Here is a 10,350-nt window from a genome sequence, read left to right as displayed (position 1 = left end):
TAAGAAAAGTTAAAATTTTAATGCAAAATGTTAGATTTTCTTTAGATCTACATAATTATAGAAAACTATTTATAGTTTATCTTCTTCAATTATTTGGAAGCAGTAGCATCTCAGGCTATATAAAGTTGTTTGTGTTTTAACTAATTCCTTCTTTCATTTACAAAAGGCACTAGGAGTGCAGATGTTATGATTTAACACTCATACTTCATTAATGTAAATTTCTGAGGTAATGTGCACATGTTATCAAAGCAAGTGGGGATTTTGTCATTGATTTCAGTGTCACCAGGATTTGACTCATTTAAGATGAAAAAATGCTGGGAGACAAGCAAAATAGTGTAGTTACAAGGCATAGACTTGTACTTCAAAGTTTAAAAGTTCCTTTTTGTTGCTGTACATTGGGGGCTGGTACTGTATTTTTTGCAGTACTCCTTCCTTACAGTGATGTCTAGTCTCGCTGCAGCCCTTCAATAGATGTTTTCTGCCAAGGTGGGGCATTATTTGTCACTAAGTGTATGTGGGTACAAACTGAATAATCAAATCAGGACTCAAAAAAAACGAGAGAGTGAGAGGGAAAAAGATGTGATCACTCTGTACAAGGCAATTAACACTGGGACCTTTACAAAATTAGGAAATAGTAATTCTTGGGAAGTGGGTTGGATACACACATGCACAAGCAGATTTGCTGTGATGTATTATTACAGGTAGTACCAACTGGATGCTCCTGTAAAGTTTTGTAGTTTTTCACTGCCTGCTACTTCATTTAATCATTCAGTGATGAGGAGTGACCTTAAAGACACATACAACAAAAACGATTTGTGCATATGTGTTGCATGGCAATTATGAATAAAGCAGAGTTTATCAGCTACATACTGCTATACCTCTGTCTTATGTGAGAAAATGGAAGCAGAGTTGGAATAAAAAGAACAGTGGGATTTAGTGTTTCCTGCCAATGTGCAAACATCTGTATTGACAGTATTTAGCAAAATTACAATATGTTGTCCAAGTTCCATGTTTGGCAGAGATGCCTGATGAACCCCCAGCTAGTGTGCTGATTTATTTTTATTCTCACATAGGCATTACTGCTGTGATCTGTGACCCAGCTCCATTTCAGCTACACTGAAGGATATCAGAGACTGGGCAGCTGTCAGAAACATTGACTGAAGTCAATGACTTGTGTGCATAGAAAGAAGGGGAATTATATCACCTAATACTGAAATTGCCCTGACATGCCTTTTGTGTAGAATTTTTACCACAAACTTCCGGGCTGCAAGCGCATATAGCACAGCCTAAATAGCACAGCCCAAATGTTCAGCTGGGGGTGGGGGGAGTTTTAATGGCAAACTGAGTGTGCGAAGTGAGGAAGACCTATAGAGCAAGAACATGATCAGCCAGACATAACCAAGAGGCTGGGGGCAATGGGAGTAGCAAGGAGAGGAAGAAAAGAGAGGGCCTTTGCCTTTCCCTGGTTGTCCTGAAACTTGCATAAGATTTTCTTCTTTAAATCCTCTACTCTTCTGTTGAAACCACCTGATGGGTTCAGAAGTTCTCAGTGGGGTCTGAGGGACAGAAGCACAGCATAACATGAGCTTTGTTTGCCTAGAAAAATAGGCCAGAGGGGATATTAAGTAAACTTACATGTGTTCATGGCACAAGTGGCTGAGGTAGAACAATTTGAAGAGAAAAAGGTCTTCCTGGGATTAAACAAGATAGATTCCTGAAGTAAAAGAGTGCATTTTCATGTAATTAAAGACCATATCATAATACTTACACAGGAAAGGGGGGAAGTTTCTTCAAGGACAAAAGATTATTCTTGGCTCTTTTATTGCCTAACTTCTAAATGCTTGATTAGAGCTACATAACTTCTTAAAGAATTGTGTGTGTGTGTGTGTGTGTGTGTGAAATACATGTATCAAGTACAGCAACTGTTCAAGTGCAAATTTATTTTAAAATAGAATAGACTTCTTGTATTAGTATAGGTGCTTTGGAAGTAGAAACATTTCTATATTATCACCATCTATCTTTTGAGAGAGAGACAGATACTTTTACCTTGGCAACTCTTGTAGCAAGGTAGAGGCAATTTTACAATAATATGAATATATTTAAGGTGTGCAGTTCATTTTTGAACCTAATGAAAAAATGTGTTCCTGAGTGAGTGGGTGGAAAATAAGAAGCTCTCGGATTAGATAGAGAAGGTGAAACATGTTACATTTGTGCACGCAACATGTCTGCTAATATTCTAATACATTTGATAAAGTCACTGTTAAAAGCCATTTTTAATGCATGTGATGGCAATCAGTTTTCTTTGAAAACTGTGATTCCAGGAGCAGAAATAGAATCCCTACATTTTAGAAACCAATACAAGCGTTTCATCGAATTAAACCAGAAATCATGTTGTTTTCCAATTCACATTTCTCCTGTGGTCCCTGTGGTGCTGTGGGCAGAGATGAAACAGAAACTGGCTACGAAATACAAGCTACCAAATGCTTTGCTTGCACATATTTAGTAATTAAGAGTGAAATGATGAGTTCGAACGCTGAGGTAAATTAAGAAGAATGTTATTGAGAGAATACTGCGGAAACAGTTCAACAGCCTTCGTCAGAGAGTCCGAGGCACAGAACATCAGGAGACCTGCAGAGATGTCTGAAGTTAGAGCAGTGGGTGAAGCAAGAGTCTTCTGCCCTGTTTCCATGCAAAAGGACGGCTGATCCAAGAGGGTCCATCAGTCCTGCCAGCTGGCATGCCTTGGAGGTCTCAGCTGGAGGAGGCAGCTCCATCACAACAGTCACTGTCACCGCAGGCGGCTGTTGACCCCATTGCACAGGGAACCAGCAGCTATAACCAAGGGGCAGCTAACCATCTGGAATTTGGGGAAGGAGATGCTCCACAGAAACTAAAAAGTCACTTTGAGAGGACTGCAGAGCTTCACGCCTTTCCAGTGGTCACATTTGTGATCTGGTGCGAGGAAACTTTCTACATTTTTTAGTCCTTCCTTGGGAAAGACAGCAAAAATGGCTCTTTTTTCCAGAAAGAACATTATGTATTGATATATATGTGGAAGAAAAACTAAGTATCCTTTGGGAATTACTTATGATAACTAGTGTGTCATCATTTTCTTTAGCCCTCCTTCTCTATGGACAACAAAAAGGGAATATTTAATGTTGATAGAAGTTATTTGGGAGAAAAAGAAATATCCCTTGGAGATTACATACAACAATCAATTTGGCATTGATTTAGTTACTTTACTTTTTTTTTTTTTTTCCTGGATAATTTTGATATAAAATATGGAACAAGATACCTGTAAATCTCTTCTAAAGGAGCCCTGTGTCCTCAGAGCTGGTTGTATTTCCTGACCGTGTGCTATGCCTTTCAGAGCAATTTCAGTCAGCCTATGTATCAGCTTCCACTTGCACGTCTTATAAATGGCAGAATTCTCTAATTCAGCATTAATTGATTACTGCATATTGATACAGGAAACAGTGCATTGCAGTATTCTCATCCTTTGTGCAAAAACAAAAAAAAAGCAACATTTTTAATGAGAAAGGAAAAAGAAAGTATCACAATAAATTCAATAAGCTGCTCATTTAAGTGGCTTCTAAATGAAACATTTGCATTTTGTGAATAAATCTACATTCTAATGTCTGATATCTGGAGCAAATCTTGACACACCTTGGGCATCTTTATTTTTGGCAGACAGATCCAGTCATAAAGGTAAATGTGCCAGCTTGCACACATATCGTTTTCAGTACGCTCTTCTCAACACATGATTGCGTCTTAAATTCAGTCTTCAAAGAGTCTGAAATGAGTGGATCCTGGGGAGGGGACAGGCCAGAGGGAAAACATATACTATTTCTTGGCTTTCAGGTCCCATGTGAGCAATTAATTACAAAGCAGCTTTAATAAAGAGTGCCAATATCCATGCATAGTCTCCCTGACTAAAATAAACTTTCTCCAGAATATACATACACATTTAAAATTCATAAATAATTTCAACATCTTGAAATTTTTATTTTAAATGCATCACCATAGGATAGTAGAGCGAAAGGTGATGCATGAGATAGGGGAGAGAACTATAGTATAAAACAAGGCAGATACCTGGCAAAAATTATGTGACAGCTCTACTGAAGGCTCTCTCCTTTTCCTTTTGGTTTGGAGGATGGTCTCTCCCATGGACTAGTTGCCTTGGCCATAGCAAGTGTGGGGCTGCTGCTCAAGCTCAGCACTCCCATAATCTATGCAAAATAGCTAAATCCCAGTCTCAGAGGGGACTAACAATTTTTAAGCAGAGCTAAGTTTGGCATTTTAAAGTCCTCAGATTATTTCCCTTTTCCCTCAGACAGAGATGTGGTCACATCATTGTGCAGAAAGTGTTATTTAAAGTTTAGGGAGGGACTGATAAACTGTTGTTTGTAGATGAATCTCAATCAACTGATTTGTTTTAAATTTTGAGAGGTGTATGTGAGAGGGAAAAGGAAGACCTTTATATCATGCCTGCTCCTCTGTCAGCTACTACCACCTTTGAATCCTGATGGTTAGTTTATTTATGTTTTCAAGGTTGCCAATGAAAAAAAAAAAAAAAGAAACAGAAACCTGATTGTAAAATTACACACCTCCAAAATTGATGGTGTTTAGGATGCCTGTCACTGAAAGGTAGCACTTGAAATAAATTACAAGTGTGATACATATCGGGATAAACTTCAGATTTTCCCAAATACCCTGAAATGTCTGGAAAAAGAGATGGGTGCCTGGGGCCCTGCTTAGGCATCTGTTTGCCATATGTTTTCACTAAGGAAATGAAATAAAATGTTAGAAAATATGCAAGAAGTAAAATGTAGGAGGCACCAAACTAAAAATAGCAAGGCTTACATGGAGACTAGACAGCTGGGTCTCCATGGACTCAAAATGGAGTATAGTTAATGCAATTTTTACCAAGTACTTCTGAAGCACAGCAGTACTGGTCCTCACAGAAGCCATATCTGATTCATGGATCTCCACCAGTCCTGGAATCTGGAGGAAGACTAGATTGCTCACAGGCAGATACACGATAGACTAGAAACATCAACAAATGTTAGACGTGTATGAGGTGCAGGTGTCAGACATGAAGGGAAACATGTCATGACACCAGGTGCAGATTATCGTGAGATAACCCTGGGAAACCGAAATGTTAATGTATACCAACTGATACGGACCACTGGCAGTGAAATAAAGAGAAAGGTTGAGTGCTCAACTAGATGGGTAACCACTGGAAAGATGAAATAGCACAAGGGAAAAGTCACTGAAGAGGGGCTTGTGTGGAAATTATGGGAGCAAAATAAAACAAGTGGGAAATGTTGCAGAAGTCAGAACATAAATATGTATAGTGAGTTGCATAACTTTATATATAAAAGCTGTACATGAAGCCTATTAAACCTATTAAAAGTTGGTATACGTATAGCCTTCAGAAAACTAACAGTCTATAGTATTTTATTATTGCTGTGGCTATTGACATTATTGCTCAGCTCTAGATTTTGAGCTGGTGAAACTGGACTAGCTCTATCAAAACTAACAGACACAACAGTTTGCACCAGAGGTCTTGCCTGCTTGCGTGGAATATTTATCAAGGTGATGTGGAGAGAGATACCTTTGCTGGTACATGAAGATATAGTAACTGGTTGTGTTGGTGGTACCATGTTAACATGGATGTTAATAGGACTGGATGAATCATTTGTTGTAAATGGATTATAGGATAATTTTAGCTTTTTTGATGTTCACTAATCATTCATTAACCAATCCTGATTCCTCACAATAGACTGATTTTCAAAGTCCTCACCTAAAGAATTAGAAGGAAGACACTGTCCTATGCCTGTGAGTTGTTAACTTTTTGACTATTTGATGCTTGTGACATATAAAGGGTCACTTCAATTCCATTGCAGTTTTTCTGCTCCACTGTTGATTATTGGAGTGTGGATACAGAATTAGAGCATGATTACTAATGATTAGTGAACAGAACATGCTCTTAATTATGCATGAATAGTCATGTTTGTATCTGAGAATTCAGCTGAAGAGAGACATTCCCAACGCATTTATGCCAATAAAAATCAGAGACAAGGAATAAAAAGGACCATGAAGCTGGCAAGCAAAGTTACATTCAGAGTTTGAACAAAATTTCCTAAATTTTATTTTTGCATCATTTATCATTTTCTAAATTTTGACTTGTCATTGACACATTTATGAATTCAGGAGTGCCCTGCCTAGATCAGACTTACATTTGCAGGTTGATCTACGAAGTTGTCAGGCAAATACAGCTCCCTCTCTTTCAGAGCCAGAAAAAAATCTGTCAGGCAAGTCAGGCTGACCTTGTGCATGAAGATTGTGACAGCTCATCCCTAAACTGAGTCCCAGAACTTCAGACACACTGGAGTGTTTCTGACCACCAGGATGAAGTCATTAGGTTCTACCAAGGCTTGCATCCCCTGCTATTGTTGGGAAGTAATTAGCTACACTAGTTTCAGCTTAATTTATGATGATCCATATGGTGCTTCTCTGAGTCCCTGCACTAAAGTGAGTTTTCAGTATTGTGAGATTGTATTTCTTGCTCCTCAATACATCTTCACGTCTCCGTACAATTTTTTGAAATGCTCTTTTAATCAGGCAGTTCAGATCACTCTCTACAAACTACCTCTTCTCCTTGTTTGCTATCCCACTTGTTTTGGTATCCTGTGCAAATTTAATTAGTGGAAACTGTAGCAATGACACAATCATTCACTAACATACTGATAGGAACCAATTCCCAAGTTATATCATTTTAGTTCCATGTCATACGATCAAACTCTGTGGTCAAATATTTTGAAGACCTGGGCCTAAAAATATACTGTATGAACACAGTTATCTTTGTGAACCAGAGCAATAGCTGTGAACAAAAAGAAAATTGAAGAAGATAAAATAAAGGTTTATTTTACAAGACTTGCATTCCATGAAATTGTATTGATTATTAATTGTACCTTAAGCATCCAATTCTACTTTAGTGGGCTCCTAAATGAGACTTCTCATCATGACTCCAGGTTCAGCATCTGACTAACAGATCCATATTTTCCTGGATCATCTCTCTTCTCTTTTTTAATATCTGGAATACACTGACAATTCAAAGATTGTTGAGATTTTTCTTTTTTTCCTTGCTGCTTGTTTCCCTCCGGGCTGCTTGATTTGTACGTGTGTAATTGCAACTGACTCTGCATCACATTTTTCTTCATTCTGGATGCCAGGCTTTCTGTGCCATCTACAACATTTTATTGGGCAGATTTATCCTCCTGCTTCCTCTTGAAATCAGAAGAGAAATAGTGATGAACACATCTGTCTTTTCTGAGCCTTTGTTCAAAATTATAATACCTGTTTCTAGCAATGGGCCAATATTTGGTGCAGAAATTTTTTACTCTAATGTGTTTCTCATATGTTCCTTCTATGTTGCCCATTGATCTTTTCTTATATAGCTTTTTTCAGCAGAGTACATTTTAAAAACATTTCAGTTTACTGCTATTATCCTTTTTTTACATTCTTTGTATTTTGATTGCTAATGTTTCACTAGCATTTCTGCATCTTCCATATTTGACAAGTTCTTTCTTCCCCAGCATGAATTCTTTTCTACTTGCAAATAATTTGTGGCACTTTTTTTTTTTGATACTCACTAGAATGTTCTTGAACAATTTCCAATTCCTATTAATATTTTCCACATTAAACTTATGTTCCTAGCTTGTTAAAGCAACAGGGTTTTTTAAGCTTGGACAAATTGTCTCTTTCTGTTTCTAACTGGTGTTGCATTCAATGTACGTGAAATAAATGCAAGAGGGTCAGGATTACTGGTAGCTAAATACAGCAGATCTTTACCATCTGAATGAGGTCCAGTAACTAATGTGTCTACACTGGCTGCAAGATATCCTGTGTTTAAAAAAAATATTATTTCTTGTTCCTAGAAATGCTACTAAAATGATGTGACATCCTCTGTAACAGTGGTCTCTGAAGTGGGGTGTGTGCAGCCCAGGGGCTCTGCAAGATTGGCATGCAGGAAGAAAACATAGAACTTCATTAGCACAGGTATATAGTTTACAAATAAATACTTATATATATCTATATGTATATATATAGGGGGTGCATGTTCAAAAATTTTTACTGATAGGAGTGCACAATTGAAAACATTTGAAGACCGCTGCTCGATGAGGCACCTGGTAAGTACATTCTTGGTTCTAGTGATCCTAAAGGCAAGATCAGTCCACACAGCCTGTTTCTAGTTTGTCCTGGCCACTGTCAGGCAGAACGCTGGGCTAGGTGGACCCTCATTTGGAACAGGCACAGGAATTCTTAGGTAGTCTTAATCCATAAAATGTAAACCCTCTGTGACTGTGAATTTCTAACAACACACAGTCTTTGATTAAAAAACTTTTCCCTTCCTACTCTATCTTTTCATATTATTCACTTTTATAATAATGAGTGTTGAATACAAGATCTCTTACATTATCTGTTTTCATTTTTCCCCCACTACTGTGATCGCAATCACTACACATTTACAGCAACATCCTTATGTTTATGTTTATGTGTTATTCCATGCAGTTTTGAGAGACTGGCTTGGACTCCACTGACTGGATGGTGACAGCTCTTCACAGCGGGCAGGGGCTACAATTTGAGATTCAAAGCAGTAGTCCACCACCAAAAGAGTTCTTATGGCTTAGAAATGTCCAAGTTAAAAAAAAAAAACACTGGGCAAACAACTAGGCTGTTATTTTAGGGCAGCCTGTTAGAAATGCTGCCTTTTGCAGCCTCATGTGTCTCTAAGCAAAGAACACACAGTAATTTTTGGAGGATTTACTTTTTAGACCATCTTAAATGTGTCCTAGCCTAACAAACCTGCTGGGTTTTGCAGTCCTGTCTGAGTCTGATCGAAACTGACATCTGTAGGCTTCAGTGAGGGCTGTGGTAAGAACATACTAAATATGTAAAGTTAGAGTCTCCCCAAGCAATTTGACAATTGTTAGTATGAAAGTTTGGAAAAGTATGCTGACTCATGGCATAAAAGAGGAAGGATTTAGTTTTTAAAGTAGTGGGCTTGTATAGTGGGATCTAGATTCACTTCTCAGCTTTTACAAAATTCCCACGTGACAGGGCAAATCGCTAAATACCTCTGTCCATAAAAGTTCTACCCATACAGCAACTATAACACTTTTCCTCTGGCTTGCTTCATTAATTTTAAATGTCTTCAGAGGAGGGTGTCTCTGGAGGTGTCTCTAGTGTGTGTGAAGAGAAATTGACAGGAACCACAGAACCATAGAAAGGTTTGGGTTAGAAAGGACCTTTTGAATACCATCTAGTCCAAGGCCCCTTGGACATCTTCAGCTAGATCAGGTGGCTTAAAGCCCCATCCAGCCTGACCTTGAACACTTCCAGGGAGGAGGCATCCAAAACTTCTGCAACACTGCAACCTGCTCCAGTGTCTCACCACCCTTCTCATTAAAAATTTCCTCCTTATGTCCAATCTAACAGTTGAAAACTGTTGCCCCATGTCCATTTACTACAGACCTTGGTAAAAGTCATTCTTCTAAGCCCCCTTTATATATTGAAAGGCTGCAATAAGGTATCCCTGAAGCCTTTTCTTCTCCAGGCTGAGCATCCCCAACTGTCTCAGCCTTTAGTCATATGAGAGCTGTTCCAGCCCTCTGATCATCTTGGTGGCCTCCTCTGGACCCTCTCCAACAGGTCCATGTCTCTCCTGTTCTGAGGGCTCCAGAGCTGGATGCAGAACTCCAGATGGGGTCTTATAGGAGCAGAGACAAGACCCCACCTGTGAAAACCAGGTTAATTTTAACCCAGATCAGTTCCTCGCTCTGTTTCACCTCATGTCTACACGATCCCTGCTGTTGGCCCAAGGAAGGGAAGGCACCATAGAGGGAAGGCACCAGGCGGGCACGATGTGACTGCTGCTGACACAAGTCCTGCCTTATGCCAGCTCATCACGACTCTGAAGCTGCAGCCTAAATGATGTGGCAGCCCAGGCTGAACCAGGCCTTGTGTTTTACATGAGCTGTAAGAATAACGCACTATGGAAAACTGGAAAATACTAAGTCTAAATAAATATTCCCACTCTATTTATTAGATTTCCGTGATAGTTTCTGCCCCTCGGAGGCCAGCAACGTGATTCTGCAGCCTTTTCAAGTTGCGTTAACAACTCCATCGCTTGGGAAGAGAGGCTGCTCTGAAGGCATGGAATAGAACAAGGTTTTGTGTTTTTTTTTTTTTGTTTTTTTTTTTTCCCCAAGATCTCATGTTTTGTAAGATAATTTGAAGATTTCATTTCAGTTTATGACATCTACAATTTTAGTTTCTCAGGTT

This window comes from Patagioenas fasciata, chromosome 2 (assembly GCF_037038585.1).
Source record: "Patagioenas fasciata isolate bPatFas1 chromosome 2, bPatFas1.hap1, whole genome shotgun sequence".
NCBI classification, from domain to species: domain Eukaryota; kingdom Metazoa; phylum Chordata; class Aves; order Columbiformes; family Columbidae; genus Patagioenas; species Patagioenas fasciata.
This window is presented reverse-complemented; position numbering follows the sequence as displayed.